The sequence below is a fragment of the Onychostoma macrolepis genome, chromosome 22 (assembly GCF_012432095.1).
Source record: "Onychostoma macrolepis isolate SWU-2019 chromosome 22, ASM1243209v1, whole genome shotgun sequence".
Classification (NCBI taxonomy): Eukaryota; Metazoa; Chordata; class Actinopteri; order Cypriniformes; family Cyprinidae; genus Onychostoma; species Onychostoma macrolepis.
The window spans coordinates 25,152,907-25,172,054 of NC_081176.1; positions in this window are offsets into that span (position 1 = coordinate 25,152,907).

The following is a 19,148-nucleotide window of genomic DNA, read 5'->3' on the forward strand; positions in this document are numbered from 1 at the left end:
TTTATCTCTGGCCCTTCAGGCCCAGACTAACAAACACAGAACATTGCTAGCAATGCAAAATCTGCCTGCACCTGCTAATTTCAGTTAAGTTCTTTATCAAGGCCATAACCAATAAACCAGGTAATGCATGCAGTTATTTCTTCTGGAATAACACTCCTTTTTACGTCTTTTCACTTCTTTTTAAGTTTGGTAATTTTTGGAAGAGCAAAATTTAAGTGACCTTACCACTAAGAACAGATTTTGCAAACAACACATAATTATATAAGCAAAAACGTTTACCTGATTAATTAGTGGCCACTTTTCATGTGTTGTTCGTCAGAATCTGTTCAGAGTGGCTGTCCTCTCGGTTGCTCTTTTCCATGTCCCATCTGGGTCGCCAAATGAAGTGTCGTCCGTCGCAGCTCAAAGAAAGAGACGCAGTCCTAGAGTCTGATTCCAGAATAGATTTTATTTTTATTGGAATAAAATCGGGAACTCCTCTGCAGACGAGTTTCCGATTTTATTCCAATAAAAATAAAATCTATTTTGGAATCAGACTCTAGGACTGCGTCTCTTTCTCTGAGCTGCGACGGACGACACTTCAACGGGAGATCAATACTTATGGCATCGGATGGGTGTTCCGCACTTGCGGCATCGGATGTGTAAGTTTCACCTATAGTTAGAGGGAAACGCAAGGTTTGCTCGACTGGGAAGCTCTCGCATCTAACGCGAGTTCACTACCCGCAGTGTCAGATGGGTGAGCCTCACCGTTAGTCGACAGAGAAAGGTATTGCTCCACCGGGAGCGCTCTTACAGCATCTGACAGGGAGTTCAATACTCAGAATAATAGTCGTCTAATAGGGTAGATGCTATGAGGATTGCTTGCGTGATTGTAAGACAATCCAATAACGGTGCCTGATAATACGCCCGAAAATCTGGGTGCTGCTTGCGTCCAAAGGTTAAGCGTACAACGAAATGGGATTCCCTGTGCTAGCGTACCCCGAATAAGTGCCATGAATCTGGATGGATAGGCATGGCTTGGAAGCTGAGGTGATGTCGACTTGCCAGCCAGGTGCTAAGACCCATGATTTGTCATATAGATTGCATGATCATTGTCCTACTATTGAGAGAGAATTCATTGAGGTGTTTAATGCTTGAAACGGGTAGTTATGTGGAGCTGACAAATCGGTTAGAAGGTTTCTTACCCCAGAATTTCCTAGCAGCCACACCAATGGGCTAATGATGAGACAGCGGTCGACGAAAGATCTGATCATGAGCCCTCGTTTAATTGCGCCGCCTATAGGGGAAAGCTAAACAGATTAATTCAGTGAAACAGCTGAATGTAATGAATGGAAAAATGGCAACTTTTGACGTCCATATTCGATAACAGAACCATGTGTTACTTACTTTTGATACTTAATTCAAAATGATTATTATGGCCTATGTGGCCTGCAATGCATCCGTAACCCAATTATTCATTGGTGATGCCTTGGGTGAGGGGTCTATGTCTGCACCTGCCAGGATCGGCGCTCGGATGTTGTAAGCCACTAGCGGTGGCACCGAGGCAACAGCATTTGGTGGGACGAGCAGTGATGTTGCTGTAAAAGAGGATATTGTGACGTTAAATGACGTAGAGAGCTGTGAGAGAGAGGAGTCGTCGCAATTTCTAGTGGAGGCAGCCTCACACTGAACGGCCTCTGGGAAACTGATAGAATCGTAAGAGAAAAAGGAGTAAAAAAAAAGATGTGTGGGTCTGTGCTGTGAGCGGAGGCAGCCTTGTGGCTAGCTCCTGCTGCTGTAGGACACAGGAAGGGAGTCTTGAAGAGCTATCGTATCCTGCTCTGCTAACGGAAGTAACCTCATGCTAGTGTCTGCTACGGGAGCTGGAGGCCACTGTAAAGAAAAAGAAAGTTATTCGTAGCAGGAGATGTGTGGGCCTGTGTTGCAAGCAGAGGCAGCCTCGTGCTTGCTCCTGCTGCTGTAGGCTACCTGGACATTCCAGCGTGTCCCACCAAATGTTACAGTGTTGCCGATTTAGCCATTTATTGCTGGATTAGCCATTCTCACACTAGCCTAGCCACTTTCAGCAACAAATGCACGCTATTATAATTTTTTTTTCTCTCCTTTCCACCTATTATTGTGATCAAATTATCCACAAAACAAAATTAATCTTATCCATTTTATCTATCCATTTAAGGAATGCTATGTGTAAATTAAATACTGGTAAGAAATGCTGGTGAAAAATATGGAAAGTTTAAGTAATTCCTGTGTATTCTAGGCACTGTGTCATGGTTACATAGTGACATCCAATGATGTTGCGACGTCCTTTAACAACTTAACAATTACCTGCCTTGAGCGATTTTACCTGAGAATTATTTGGCAACACTGATGGTTGCGCCGCTGGCGTAGGCTGCCTCATGCTAGCATCTGGAAACAGAAGCTAGAGGTAGAGGTCTGCATTCCCGCGGCTGTCCCGGGGGAACCGCGGGACCCGACCAGATTTCTTGCGACACGGGATTAAATTCCCGAATAAAACGCGGTTGCGGTCGGTAACTCTGGTGCAATTTGAACGGGAGCGGGCGGTCTAACAATATCCCGTTCCCGACGTCTTTTCAGAACAACATATCTGCGCTTTATTCAAGCACCGGTACAGCCTGCATGGAACTGTTATGCATGCGCAGCACGCATGAAACAGTGCTTCGTTTTATTTGCGAGTGTCTGTGCGCAGCATGTGTATAACGATGCTCAGAGCAGGCTGTAGCCTACCAGTGAATATACGGCCCACAGACAGAACAGGCAGGTTGTCGATGAGTGACAGAGCAGAATAAAGATGGAGCAAAGTGTGGATGCGCTCTCCTTGAAGAACGCTCAACTCGGTTTTGTTTATATTTTGCTTAGCCTATAATTTTAAATGACACATGTCCAATTTATTTATTTATTTATTTTTCTTCGAGACACTTTTCCTAGGCTAGCTACTGTGTTTACAGCAAGATGTTAAACTAATTTAGTATTTTGACAAGACGAATAAAATTATAATAGGCCATTTTGTACAACCTACATTTTTTTAATGCGACACTTGTTCCTGTTGTAAAGGTTAAACGAACTGTATCTTGACAAGACGAATAAAAATAAGGAATACAATTTTTGTACATTTTATTTTCTCTGTGACACTTTTTTTCCCTACTGTGTTGGCAGCAAAATGTTAAGCAATTTCGTGTCTTAAGACACAAAATTCGTTTAACATTGCTGTCAATAAAGACTCTTGACGGCGAATAAAATAACAAATACAATTTTGTGCAGACTACACTTTTATTTGTTAGCCTATTTGTCTTTCTTTCAGTAGAGGAAATTTAAATGTGTGATTCTGGAAACGAGATCTAAATTTAGCGGGAACGGTCGGGTCGGGAAGTAAATTATTCAAATCGGACAGCGGGTGAACGAAGAGTAAATATATCGCGGGAGCGGGCGGGTGCGGGATATAACCTCGCGGGAGCGGGACTTAAAAAACAGTCCCGCGCAGACCTCTAGCTAGAGGCCCGGCTGCATACGGCGCTGCGGCCGGGAGAGCCGCGGTGAAGGCTGAGCCAAAGCGGGAAGCGAGTGAGGCTTGCTGCGGTGAGAACTGGGGAGCGGCCCAGGCTCGTTGAAGGCCTGCTGCTGCGACCTCATGCTCGCGGGTGTTGGGCGGGACGATGGTGGTGTCGAGAGAGGCGAGTTCGGGCTTTTCTCGATCTATTGGCTGAGGTTGGCTGGTTTGCGGGGTGATGAAAAGATTGTGCAAATACGCTTGCTTACAATCCGAGAAGACGGTGCGTCGGAATTAATCAGCGTTTGGCTTATGTTTAAATACGATCCATTTCCCGATCGGAGGAATTGTTGGCGCGGATGAAAGCCGTGTATCCGAATGATAAGAGCATGGAAGTGACGCCGGTGGAAGAGAGCGTGTGGCTGGTTGAGCTGAGAGCAGCGGCCGCGACGAAGCCTGGAGCTTGGCGGCCATGTCTGGGGGAGAAAGACCAATCCTGGGGCCGGCAGATCCGAAAAGATCCCCAGCATGGGTCTCGTTGTTTGGACGGGAAAAAAGTCGGGTCTGTGAAGTAATGGCAAAAGGTGCAGACCGGATGCTGATTAGCCGTCAATGGAGGTATGTCAGCTGTATTTATACCCGTGTGTTGATTAGTTTGATGGCCCACCACTTGTGTCTAATTAAGTATCTGACGTGCTCCTCCCGAACTTTGTTAATAAAACATCATTTATTACAATTATTATATTATTGTTGCTTTTGTTAAAATAGTCAAAAAATGGTCACAAGATAAATATTCAGATTTTTTTCCTCCAGTAGTCTGTTTTATTCAAACAATTATGAACATTTTTGCATTTAGATACTGAAGAACTTTGCCTGTTGAATATTAAAAACAAATTAACAAACAAAAAATCTGGATCTCCATGTCTGCCATGCAAATCAACTGTTCCTACTCATCTCCAGACTGGATCTCTTCTCTCCACTTTACCTAATTGCAGATTCAATTATTAGATCTGTCAGCATTAATATTTTTACACTTAGATTTTTTTTGGGAGGATCAAACTCTAACACCGTGTGTCCCAATCAGATGACACGACATGATAAAGTATCTTTTCCATGTCATTTTTGTCCTAACCACCCGTGACAGTGACACACTGAAACATTTTTTTTTAAGGTAAGTGGTTGCAAACAATTTATTTTAGCTACATTTAATAAAATAATATATATGTTGAAAGTTAGTCAACTAAATTTGTTTATTTAAATGTAGCTAAAATAAATTGATTGCAACCACTTACCTTAAAAAAATTGAGTAAATTCAATGAATCATTTTTTTCAGTGCACGTGACAATAAGCGACACGGGATTCTGTTTTAGAAATGGTTTTTATTTTCTGCGACGTCGCGGCAGGAACAACATACAAAATATGACAGCGATAATCTCAGGTAATGATTATGTGCTTTATTCAATGTTAAAAGTGTCTAATGTGAGTTTAAATATTATTTTGCATGATCTTTATAGCCATAGTGAAAGCAACAATAGATATTTTACCTCAGATCTTGAAAATAAATTAAAGCAAACTTGTACGTTAAATCTGTGAACTCACTGCTAACCAACATCTATAACAAAGATGATATCAGTCACTCACTCATTCAAAACTGTTCAGTCCATTCACATTTAAATCATCTATTTTCCGTATCCACTTTTCTTTTCTACACACTCGTCATGTTTTTGCTGTCACATCGTATGGATGCGACCAGAGCCATAGGCTGTGTCTCATTTAGAAGGCTGCGTCCTCCGGAGGTCGAATCCTCTGGAGGTTGCAGTAACGTATACGAAGTGTCCTCAACCTAGAGCTGGGGATCGATTCCAAAAAGAATAGATTCCTCGATTCCAAGGCATTGAGAATCGAGAGTCGATTCCAAAGAGGAATCTACTCCTCATTCAGAGCTTTTTTGAGTTCAACAAAGCTTATCTATGGGTGCCTCTCAGATGGAAGGCTGCATCCTACGAAGGCTGCACACATTTAAATTCACGAAAATAAACTGAAAGAAAACGAGTCGGTACTGCATCATCATAATTTGAGGAGGCAGCCTTCCGTTTGAGAAGCACCATTCGCCTCCGATCATGCTCGATAAAAACTGAGATAATTATGAGAGTTGTGAGATAAAAGATTATTTTTTTATATATAAAAGATCTATTTCATTGTTATATTTACCCTTCGCCTCATGCTCGCTAAAAGTGATTAGAAGTCTGATTCGTTTCCACAAAAAGATTCTTTCGGATAGGTTTAATGAACCAGTTAAAAAAACAAAAACAACAAAAAAACAATTAGGGGTTATTTTACGGTGGAACTGGCTTATGTTGTCCACAATTTTGAGCGCTGCACGGCAGAATAGATCATGACGTGATTGAGGATCTTATTTCCATCTAAAATACTATTTTTTTTATTTCTATCAGCCAATGATAATTCTAAAAGAAAACGTCAGGAGCATCAGTGGCCGAGCATCTGATTGACAGATAAACCACGAGCTCTATCAGTGTTATTGTTAATGTTCTGGTTATTTTGTTTCAATGTACAGTTTGTTAAAGTAAAAAAGTAAAACTTTTTACAAAGAAAACTTCATCATTCAGCTGAACTGTGCACATTTATTTTAGACACTTCATGTCTTGTTCAGTTCATGCGAGAAATGCATGTCCCTGCTGAGCAGTGAGCTATGACTAATTTCCCGGGCAAAGCAGACAAAATTACAATTTAAAAATTAGATAGAAATGTATCACCATTTTTTACAAATAAAGCTTCATATTATGAGAAGGATGCTTTCTACGACCTTTATATCCTGCAGTCATGGCGAGATTAGGTTCCTTCAATCTAAAAAAAACAAGAATCGAAAACAACAGAGGAATCGATTCTCGGAATCGACTCCCATCGATTCCAGAACCAGGAATCGGAATCGGACTCGGACTCGATTCCAAAAATTTCGGAATCTTACAGCCCTACCTCAACCTAGAATTAAACGAGACGGCCTTCGTAGGACGGGCGGAAAAGAAAACAGGAAGTATCACGTTGATTTGCCAACACATTTAGAGCATCGTTGCACTCTCACACTACTTAAATGAAGGAAAATTATTTCTAAATTTGGAAAGTAATTAAAAAACCAAAAACCAAAAAAAAAAAAACCCTTGTTTTATTTTGCTCAATGTTTGAGGAGCTGCAGCGTTTGTACAACAGACAGCTGTTAGAGGAAAAAAGGAGGATATTAAGAACAAAGTTTATCCGTTTTTACTGGAGGCAATTTAAGTTAAGTTGAAAACACCTCATCTGCGCTTGTGTGTACATCTGCTGGCGCCGGCTTTGGCGACGCAAAGAATTGTGGGTTATCTGTTGCAGCTAAGGATACACCTGATGCATCCTCCGAATTCCTGTGAAAGAAGGGCGCATTCAGAGTGTCCTACTTGCTTTTCTGAAATGAGACAGTCTCGATGACATATGCACCCCTCGAATGAGACCTCCGGAGGACGCAGCCTTCTAAATGAGACAGAGTTGCGACAACGGAAGTCCAAAACGCTTGATTGTCACGTGATTCACCTATACTCGAAATAGTTCCAGGAAGTGCTTGGCGGGCAATTCAAATATATAGTGCTGGAGAGACAGAACTGCGATTTTTGGTAATTAGTAATAAATGCATGCATTGATTTACAGTTTGTACATACGTACACATGTTGGTGAATTATATGCATGTACTTACAGCATTTTTTTTTTTTTTTTAATTAGAAAAACCTGCAAATATTTTAAGATTAATTTTGACAACTACCGTTACCCGCCTTTTATGTTCTTACACTTGTATGTTAATCAAGTCATGTCCATTGTGGCTTAAGTAATTTAATGGTAACTGAAGGCCAAAGTGGAATATTGATGACTAATTTCATTTTAATGACTTTCAGAAAAGACAGCAGAGCGACAGGTGATTGTCAGCGCACGGCCCAGCAGCAGCATGATGATGCTGTATTGTCTTAGGAAAATCCATCCCAAACAAGTGAAATGTAAAATTTAAATGAAATGAAATTTAAAATAAAATTATTCACGTTTGCAATTTGTATGCCCCCATGCGCTTCACATGCGCCAGTACCCATTTGACTGCCGACTTAGTTTTGCGTCTTATCTGGCGTATTCCCATAAGCACAATCTTAACTGAAATAAAATGTATTAAATGAACATAAATGTGACAGCAGACTAATATACCTGCTGCAGTCTGTCAATGTTGCACAGAAGACAACTAAAAATAAATAAACCACTCACTCACTGCTCTTGAATAACTTTTGTAGCTTTATCGCTAATTAATTTGTAGCTATATTTCATTTATACAGTGAAGACTATTTAGTGTTATTTGACATTTTATTATTTTGTTTCTTTAGTATCTCTTAGTGTTTAGCCCTGCTGCTATTAAAGGCACAGCTAAATCTGACATTTATAATGTTTATGTGCAGATTGTTTTAAGTTCATTTAAAGCCTATTAAATGTTTTGTTTTTTGTTTTTTAAATGGCTTTCAAAGATACTGTAATGTTGAATGGCTATAATTAATTTCCCAGAAACTGAGAAAATAATTAAGAGACATCAGTAGCAATATTGGTATTAGTACTTAGCAAAAGATGCCTGTAAACATAAAATATTATAAAAATATAATGATGTTGTTTCTACATTAATTTTGGGATTCATTATGAAATTGTTACCATAGAAAATACAATTGAAATTTTATGTCTGCTTAATTGCAATAGAAACAGAAAAATGTGATCAGTTAATTGTTTTTAATTTAAATTAATTGCCAGAATTAGTTTATATATATATATAATCATGAATACTTTATGTATTTTGAATGTATCTATGCACTTATTTACAATAAATCATTTTCTAATAAACTAAATATAATTTCAAGCATTTTGTGTGTGTCCTTTCCTCCATGTTATTCTTGTGTAGTTTCCACCATGGTTTGCTGTGCTGCATGGGGATGCTCCAATCGGTCAGAGAATGGAGCATGAATGTATGGCTTCCCCACTGACACAGAGAGAGAGAGAGGAGAAAAAAAAATGGCTTGCACAAGTCAGCAGGAGCGACCTGAATATAAGAAAAAATTACAACAACAAAAAAATTTGTGAGGTAATCATATTTAATTGTCTCATGGCTTGATTCCACTGATTCCCCTTGTGGTTCTTTTGCTAAAACAGAGAAGGAGAAAAGGACGAGAGAAATGGTTAGACAGTTATATAAGCTTACACAGAAAATTGTCTTGGGAGATGAGTTGCAGTCTTTGTTTTTCAACTGAAGTTGTGGAACTTCATTAGTTGTCATCAAATGGCAAATCATCAATTACTGATGTGATGTGAATTCATATAAAATTGTCTCATGTTCTTGGTTGTCTTTTTACTATGTATAAAGTGTTCCCTAATACGGTGCATTGAAACACTATGGGATATGGGTAGTTTGTGGCTAGACAACAAAGAGTTGTGTGTGGGAAGTAAACCCAAATCACTCTGCAGGCACATTTTGAGGCAGACCAATTTGTCAGGACCAAAAAGGCCAGGATTAGGCTGAGACCAGATGCTATTCCCACAATCTTTGTGCATCGTCCTGTGGTCAAAAAGAGGAGGGCCCCTGCACCACGATGCACCACTGGACCTGTGAACATAGAGCACACAGCTGCTGATCACAACTATGTTGTTACAGGTGACAAGTATAAATAGTATGAAATCTCACTAACTGCAGTAATATATATATATATATATATATATATATATATATATATATATATATTTTTTTTTTTTTTTTGAATTGATACATTATATTCAATATATTAAAAAAATAGCAATACCATGTATTTTACTTATATCAGTTTCAAAGACTGAGGAAAGAAGGGATGAGGACACTGAGAGAAGGGAAAGTGACAGTGAAGAAAGAGAGAATATGGCTAGCGAGGAGAGGCAGGCACAGGGACAGCTCATACTACCCAGTCAGCCAGCAGCCAGTCAGCATACCAGTGAGACACCAGCCAGTCAAATGGATCTATTAAACAAATTAAAGAGACAAGAAAAAATCAACAAAAAATGAAGGCGGCACTGAGAAAAGTAAGGAAGGAAAATGCCGCTCTAAAGAAAAAAAATGAAAATTAGGGACAGAAAATTAAAGAAAACTTTTTCAACAGACCAAATGAAGGAATTAGGCAGACTAACCACAAAAGGGATGAAATGGAGCAATGAAACAATTAGGAAGGCATTACAAATACATTTTACAGCTGGTCCAACAGGTTACAAGACCCTGCAGGGAATGCAGATTCCCCTGCCAGCAATCAGAACCCTGCAAAGGAGGATGGAATGTGTTCGTTTTGAGCCAGAGGTCTTTGATTTCCTAAAACTGAAGGTAGATGGATTGACAAACCTTGAAAGGGAGTGTGTGTTGACCTTGGATGAAATGGCCATCACTCCAAGTGTGGAGCTGCACATGCTGACAGGCGAACTCTATGGTGATGTGACTTTACCAGGTCACACAGGGGTAGCAACACATGCTTGTGTGTTTATGTTGGCTGGAAACACAACACGGTGGAAACAAGTAGTGGCATATCATTACAGTGGCAATTCTACCAATGGAGCAGAGTACAGGCCAATAATTACTGAAACTGTAGAGAGGGCAGCATCCATAGGGCTACATGTGCTTGATGTTACCACTGATATGGGTAGCCCTAATCAGGCCATGTGGAAATCCTTTGGGGTTGACCACACCAAAACATCTGTGCCACATCCAGCAACACCAGACAGGCGTCTTTATTTCATGCCTGATGTCCCACATGTGGTAAAAAATCTTAAAAGCGCCCTCATCCGTGGACAGGTGTTTAAAATTCCTGAAGATGTTGTCAAAAGAGAGAATCTCCCGCCCAATGAGGTTTCAGTGGTCCCTATTAAGGATTTAATGGCCTTTCAGGAAGGAATGGTATTAAAATTAGCTCCCCATCTAACAGCTGCAGCTATTGAGCCAAGTCACTTTGATAAAATTAAAGTTGGTCCTGCTCTCAATGTTTTCAGTAAGGCAACAAGTGCTGGACTGAAATACATGGTGCAGCAAGAAAATCGCCCTCTGTCCAACCTGACTACAGCATGGTTCCTGGAGCAAGTTGATCATTGGTTTGATCTTATGTCATCTCGTCATCCAATTACAGCCCTGAGTGAGTTCAAGATGGAGGAATTTGAAAAGGCCATCATCTTCCTCCAGGATATCATCCATCTGTTCCGGAGGATGAAGGTGGGTCTAAAGGGAGGTTGGAAACCTGTTCAAACAGGGGTGATAACGGCAACAACATCAATTTTGGCCATACAGGAGGAAATGCTGGCACGAGGACACAGATTTGTGTTAACTTCAAGGTTCACACAAGACTGCCTTGAAAACACATTTAGCTGTGTGAGGTCTAAAAATCCTGTACCAACTCCAGTGGAATTCCATCATGCACTAAGAATAATATCAGTGGGGCAATTCCTCACCACCATCAGGTCTGGGAGCTACCAGGAAGATGACAATAGCTTTTTAGCAGACTTCCTGGATACAGTGCAGCAAACTGTCACCCCATCTGTCAGAGTTGAACAGCTGATGGCAGAGAACAGGACAGCACATTACCTCACAAAAACTGAGAAATGTATTCTGTTCCATCTTGCTGGTTACATTGTCCACAAAGTCAACGGGTTTACCAACATCTGTGGAAAATGCAAAACTGCCACACAGCACAATGATGACAGTCCTGCTGATGAAAATAGCCTCTTAGTGAACTTAAAAGGGTTCAAGGCAGGTGCTCTTTGTCGTCCCTCCAAAGAAGCCTATGATTTCATTAACCAAATTGAGGAACTGTTTCGGACCAAGACTACTTCCTCCCTTATGGAGCTCCCTAACGCAGTGGGTGCCTTGGAGAAAGAAGCTCATTCACTCTCCAGCAAGCTTCCATCATGCTGTGGAGTACAAGAAAAAATCATTAAAAGATTTGTACGGCTGAGGTTGAGAATTGAGGCAAAAAAAAACCCCGAAATGAAAAGAAAAAAAAAAAAAAACTCTTAAAAAATGGCCATCATTGAACCAACAACCCTACTCATCCTACCAGCAAAATCACTAATCTTACACCTACCATCCCTCACCCAAACAAAACTAATCCTCCACCATCACACAGCCAACAATACCACTCCTCCACCTACCAGCAACATCACTAATCCTCCATCTGCCATCCCTCAGCCAAACAAAACTGATCATCCACCTACCGCCACTCAGCCAACATGACCACTCTTCCACCTACCAGCAACATCACCAAAACTCCATCTGCCATCCCTCAGCCAAACAAAACTGATCCTCCACCTACCGTCCCTCAGCCAAGAACACCACTCCTCCAGCCACCAGCAACAGCACTGCTCCTCTACCTACCAGCAACCAGCCAACATCACTGGTCACCACGACTCCTGACCTATAACATCATTCGTCCTTTTCATTCCTGGCATGTACAATCTTGATCCTCACCCTTCACATGCAACATTAGCAGTCCTTAAAATTATTATTTATTATTATTATTGTTATATACTTACCTTGTTATGTTTTTACCCTCGGTACCCTCAGCATTCCTGATCTGCATCATCCCATCTCACATCATTCCTGTGACAAAGCTCCTCTTCCACCACGCAGCACCCAGTGCTTCTACAGTAGGTTAATAGCATGCAATAACTAGTTTAAGCACATTATACAGTAATAAAATAAATGTCTGGTATGATTACTTCTGTAATACAATAGTTGTGTATAATACAATTTTGCTATTTAGTATGATTGTCCACTGAGTCTAATGTGCTTTGTTTTTCAAATTCTTGTCTATTTTAATTCCCACCCTCCCATTGGAGTCAACGGAGTTGTCGCAACTCTCTCTCTCTATGGCTTTGGACGCGACAAAGCATTGCAAATCATTTGAACTTTGTGTCAGTACGTCATAAATAGAACAAGTCAGCAGTTTACTGTCGGGATTTGTCGCGCCGCACCGCACCGCATCCAGTGTAGACAGCATCACTGATTATAATGGGATCACACTTAATGCCCAAATACATATGTAGAATACGTAATAGGTGGCCTGGTCCAGGTATTTGCAGCTTCATTTAGTTCTCAAGCAAGAGGGGTAATTACAATGATTTACAAACCAATTCCATTTCAGTTGGATAAGATAAAACAGGATCCTTTAGGTAGATACCTAATTGTTCAAGGGACATTATTAACTAAACCACTGAATCCTTTTAATGTTTATGGCCCTAACGACGGCATCCCAAAATTTTATAGTAACCTCTTTCTAACTTTATCTACCTTTTCTGGGTTTTATGTGATGGGAGGGGATTTAATCTGCACATTGGATCCAATTAGAGATCGTTCATCTGGCCTTGATCAGTCCCACACACAGACTAGAAAGACCCTGTATTATTTTATACAGGATTTAAACCTTGTTGAAATATGGAGACAATTACACCCTAAGGATATCCAGTATTCTTACTTCTCCAGAACACACCAATCTTATTCTAGAATTGATTACTTCTTTCTTATTTCTGCAACACTTATGTCATATATTACTGATTGTTCTTATGATTCTATAGTAATTTCAGACCATGCCCTTTATCACTCACCTACATTGACCCTAAATTACTAGGAAATCCTCCAAAATGGAGATTTCACCCCAAATGGCTCCTAGATGATCAATTCAATAAACATATTATACAGCATATAGATATGTATTTTGATATTAATACAACACAAACCTCAGCCAGTATCAGATGGGAGGTTTTTGAAGTCTTCATCAGAGGTGTTATTCTAAGTGTCACAAGCAGTAAATCAAAAGCTATAAGAAATAATTGACTGAACTAGGGGCTGATGGAAGATGTTTTTGGTTGGGGGTGCTGTACGCGGGGGTGGTGGGTGGGGTTGCGATAGAGGCTATTTACACTAAGTGAAAATAGCAGTATTCTTTAGTGATATGCTATTTCCACAGTGCAAATAGCTTTATATTCTATTTATTCTATGTTAAAATAGCAGGATTCTGCTAATTACTTATTGCAAATATTGAATAAAAGGGTATGATTAATTGTGGCGAAAAACATTATTAGAGAAAAACATTACTTATTGCAAATAGTGGCAATTATCTGTACCTCTGCATTGTAATACATTATAAAATAGTATGCAATAACTTATTGAGTGTAATTTTTAAATTTTATTTCAAATTATTAAATGGATGCCACCTTATTGGGACAAAAGCCCTCCCTACACCTACCCGATACTTTATGTTCAACTTTTTGATTATTTCCTTCATTTTTATGAAAAAATAAATGCTTTTCTGATGTGATTTGAAATTTAAAAAGGGAGAAAAAAAGTTTGCCAAAAGGCAGATTCAAACTCTGGTCGATCGTGTCAAAAGAAGTGTGACACACGCTTTACCATCTGCGCCACCAAATCTAACAACTGATGACCGTCTTTTGCAAATTTGACTATCCCAATCATACGTTTGTGGGTGGAGTTAGTGTAAATAGCCTCTGCCAACAACATGGCTATTTGCACTTAAATAGACACTCCGATTTTTTTTTTTTAATATTCCCAACAATTAAACGGTTTGTAACAATTAGAAGCTAAATGTGTTATCAGATCTGATTTATTAAAGTCTGTACTGTACAGTTACAATGATATTAAATGACTTAAACCAAGGTATAAGATTTTGGCCATTGTCCACTTCTAAATCAGTCATTCATTGACTTGCATTACTCAAAGGCCTCACATATCTATTGAAATAATATCAAATAAATATCTATTGAAATGAAATGAGTTGAAATGAGCCAAAACAGCGTACATCCTATAAAGCATAAATTTTTGCCAACTCATAGCGCTCCAGCTACTTCAGCAGCACACTGAACTGAGGAAACAGCTCCGACTCGGACCAAAGAACTGATGTGCAGGTCATTGTATGCATGCGTGAGCTCGAATTATTATTTTTTTGAGCCAGTGCACTGTCTGAAAGAACCAGTTCAGAAAAGTGATCAGACTTCCCGTTTGCCTGAGGCTATGGATTACAGGTAATAATGTTGCAAATAATGTTGAGTTTCTTGCACATGGCCAATCGTTTCGCTTCATAAGACCTCAATATATTGTGACGAGGCTGAGCTGGCCTGTTGTAGTGGCGAGCTTGGGCCTGTTGGGCTTTGGCCAGGTGTTCCCGGACTAATGGCATGACACGGTCTATCCGGTGCCTCATCTCGGAGACGTGCTCGACAAGGGACCGGTGCGGGTGGGTTGTTGGCGTTCCCAAACCTCCTTAGCGACGCCGAGCAGTCCCGAGGTTGCCTTCCAAGAGTAGCTCAAACGGAGTGAAGCCGGTGGACGCCTGTGGTACTTCCCGAATCAAGAGGACGAGGGTAGCATTTGGTCCCAGTCTCTCCTATCTTCGGCGACTCGCCGCAACATTTGTTTAAGGGTCTGGTTGAACCGCTCTACTAGGCCATCCGTCTGGGGTGGTACACAGTCGCCCTCACTTGCTTCACCCGGAGCAGGTGGCAGAGGTCAGCCATTAGCCGACATAAACGGTGTTCCCTGGTCGGTCAGGATCTCGAAGGGATGCCCACCGGCTGAATAACAAGAAAAGTTCTTGTGCGATGGTCGTTGGCCTTCCTGAGGGGGATGGCTTCGGGATACCGGGTGGCATAATCCACGATGACTAGGATGTGTTCATGTCCCCGGGCCGACTTTGGCAACGGCCCTACCAGGTCCATCCCGATGCGCTCGAAGGGCACCTCTATGATGGGCAGTGGGACGAGCGGCGAGGGGGGAGGGTGGTACGGCGATGTCTTCTGGCACTCGGGGCAGGCTTGGCAGTACCGTCGGACCTCGGCCTCCAGGCCGGGCCAGTGAAACCGGTCCCGGATTCTTTGGATAGTATTGCCTGCCCCGAGGTGTCCGGCTAGCGGGTGGGCGTGAGCCAAGTGCAGGACCGCTTCTGTCTTCGACCTGGGGACCACCAGCAACTTTTTTGTCTCCCCCCTTCGCTCGGCGACACAGTAGAGCAGGCCGTTCTCCACAACGAAGTGGGGGAGAGGATGGGGCTTGGGCTGGGTGTCCTTCCCTTCCAGGACACGCACTTGGGTCCAACAATGTTTCAGCCTCTCATCCTCTCGCTGGGCCCGGCCAAATGAGCCCCCTCCCGTGACCTGCTGGAACACATCATAAAAGAGATTAGTATTAGGGAGGGGACTCACCATCGCGCCCACTGTCCGAGGCCAGGAGAACGGACGACCGCTGGGCTTCTTGGCAGCGCGTCGTCTGGCGGCCCCGTGGGGATAGGCAGGCTGTGTGGTGGCGCGAGCAGGGCCTCGAACCCGGCCAGTCTCGTCCCAGCAGGACCGCCACGGGCAGGTCCTTCACCAGTCCCACATCCACTGGCCATGAACCTGGGGTCGCGGCGATGGTGAGGCGGCGCACGGGGACCTCCGTGTATCCCGTGGACACAGGTAATGGGTACTGTAGCCTTGGTCTCGTGCGGCGGGGCAGTATTCCTGTCTGACGAGGCTGACGGCACTTCCGAGTCTAGAACCGCCCTGTAATGCCGGTTACCAATCCTAACCGTGGCCGTTGGAGCCCCTTTCGGTAGTTCCTGATGGACGACACAGCCTGCCCACCAGGTCCGGGTTTTGGGGGACGAGGAAGCCGTTGGCATGGGCTCATCTTGAGGCTCGGGGGCCGCCGTCCTGTCTACCGGTCGCGAGATGCCCTCCGGCGTGCGTTGCTCTGAGACCACCCTCCGGGAAATGGTGGTACTCGCTCCCCGGCCTCGCGACGATGGGCCGCCTCAGCCAGCCCGATCGCCTCTACCAACTCTGATGTGGTGGTTGGGCTCCTCATGCCTACGGCGGGGCGAACGCTGCGGGGCAGGGCTCGGAGGAGGCGATCAACGACCACGCGTTCCGTTACCTGGGCGGCGGTGGGGTGCCTACCATCAGCCAATGTTGGGCTAGGCGAGAGAGTTCAGCTACTTGGACCCGCTCGGGCCGCCGGGGTTGGTATGTCCACTCGAAGAATGCCTGGGCCGCACACGTCGGGGAAAGCCCCACGCGGGCGAGAATTTCCTTCTTCACCTCTTCGTAATTTTCCGCCGCTTCCGCTGGCAGGCTGAAGAAGGCGTTGGGCTTCGCCCGTGAGGAGGGGCCAGCGCCGGGCCCAATCGTCGGGTCCCATCGCCCGTGACGGCCGTAGTTTCAAACATCTGTATGTATGATTCAACGTCATCGTGTGCGGTCATCTTCGGCAAGAGCTGGGCGGCCTGCACGCCGGTCGGGTAACGGAACGCTGGCGGGCGGCCGTGCGAAGAGCGGCGATTTCTTGATCAGCCTGGCCTTGACGCGTGGCCAGATGTTCGACAATCTGCTGCTGGCGCAGGCTGACGTCGGTCAATTGCCGGAGCAGTTCTTCCATCCTAGGGGAGGAGTACCAACCGTCCTAAAGTGCACAAGAGAGAAAAAACCGCTGATTAAAAGGTGGAGTTCACTTGCCGGTGAAATCTTCCGTTCATGCCGCATTCTCCACCACTGTGACGGGTGGAAGAATCACGCGACAAGGAGAGCTCAAAATAAATACCCCGGAGGGTGGATTTATTCAATTAAAGTGCAGTGCAATAGGTGCAAGGTGGCTGGTGGCTGGTGGCTGAGGTGCGGTGCTCTCCGTGTGTGATTCGTGCCGTGCGGTGACAATTCCGTGGCTCCTTTTGTCAGGGCTGGGTCGGTCGGTCAGTCGCTGGCCTCTGAAACGAGAGAAGAGTGCACACATTAAGCCACAATCAGCACGAAGTCCGTCTTCCCCCTCTCACCCAGCCGCGTCCGGCTTATATGGTTGGGGACTGATGAGCTTCAGGTGCGACCGGCCCAGCCCTGATGAGGCGGTGCAGGTGTTTCGCCTTTGTCCCCAGGGCAACGCTGATGAGAACTCGTCACAATATCGTCAGGAGCCTATGGGTATTAATTTAGTGTTTCCTTTTTTTTTTTGGAATCTCAAGTGATGGTAGCTGCTGGCTTATATTTTATGACTCACCAGCAGGCCAACACATTTGTCAAGTGCTAAATGTGCACTAATTGTGTAGAGCTAGTGAACAATGAAAGCAGACATATTGCAATGCTGGTCTTTCATTTGAGGTTAAGACAACTGTGAGAACTTCATAAAGGTGTTGCAAAAACACTGCACTCGTTTCACAGTTTAACCTCCACTCTATACAAAGGTGAGAGTCGTTGGTTGTCAAGTGTCAAACCCAGTGGAACATGGTTTTGGTTTAGCACTTTAGATGAGTGCATAAAATATATATTAATGTATATAAACATACATGTATAAATTTAATATATATTAATTTACAAATTATGGCATCAATAACAATACCTAAGAAATACTAATTTGAGGTATATATATATATATATATATATATATATATATATATATATATATATATATACATACACACACACAAAATTATAACTGTTAGTTCAATAAAAAATTGTGATTAATATCATGACTTCCAACCAGTCTTTAGAAAGCAGAATGAAAGATAGGTAATATCAAATGTAGTTGAATTTAACTCATGTGTATACTATAAAACCTAACAGTGAAATTCACTAAATGAAATGAGTTAATTTAACTCAAAAATTTTAAAAAGTTAATTCAACTCAATATATATTTCTGATGTGAACTCAAAAGCTAATTAGGTAAAGCAGAACTCAATCTAAATAAATTACTATAAATTATTTTAATCTGTTATTACCATACAGCCTATGATCATTACATCTAAATGGCAGACCACAAAATATTTAAAAGAAATGAGCTTAATTCATTATATCTAACATTGTTTTTCGAGAAGTCACGTTTGTACAACATAGGGCTAGGTTATTATGCTTTATATCTACTAAACTAAAAGATATAATACCTTTCATAACTAATTAAATAACTAAGCCATAATATAATAAATACATAAATTATTTCATATTAAGCATAGATTAATCCTTTTAACGTAATTAATTTTACTCGAGACAAAATATTATCCGGGTGTTTTTCAAAAACCGCGCGCATTTTTCTGTCAGTCACGTCCGCTTGCGGCTCATCCCAGCTGCAGCCTGCAGCTCACTCACGGGACCACAGCCGGACGCCTCGCGACGCGGTCACGGAGAATAACAGGTAAGCTTTCGAACTTCTGTATTCCTGTTTAAAGCACTTTTGAACCGTTTTGTGTTTTGTCAACTTTATCTGAAGATTAACCAGCTCAGTTATCACAATGTGTGTAATGCTAGCTAGCAAAGAAGCAAGGAGTTAACGCGCCATACATCAAAGTTATCAACGGCAAGTGTTAAATATGCAGTGTTATACACAACAGTTTGTCAGTGGTGGTAAATTAAGAGAGATTTATTTATTTTTTATTTTTTTGTGGTTTCTCACAGCTGGACACAGACAAACCCGCAAATTATATTTTTAAACTAGAGAGACGGCCGACTGACCATCTTCCTCGTCTCTAATGCCGAGTTCACACTGCACGATTTTAGCCCGATTTTTCACTCGCCGACAGGTTTTGATAAATCGCCGACAAATGCC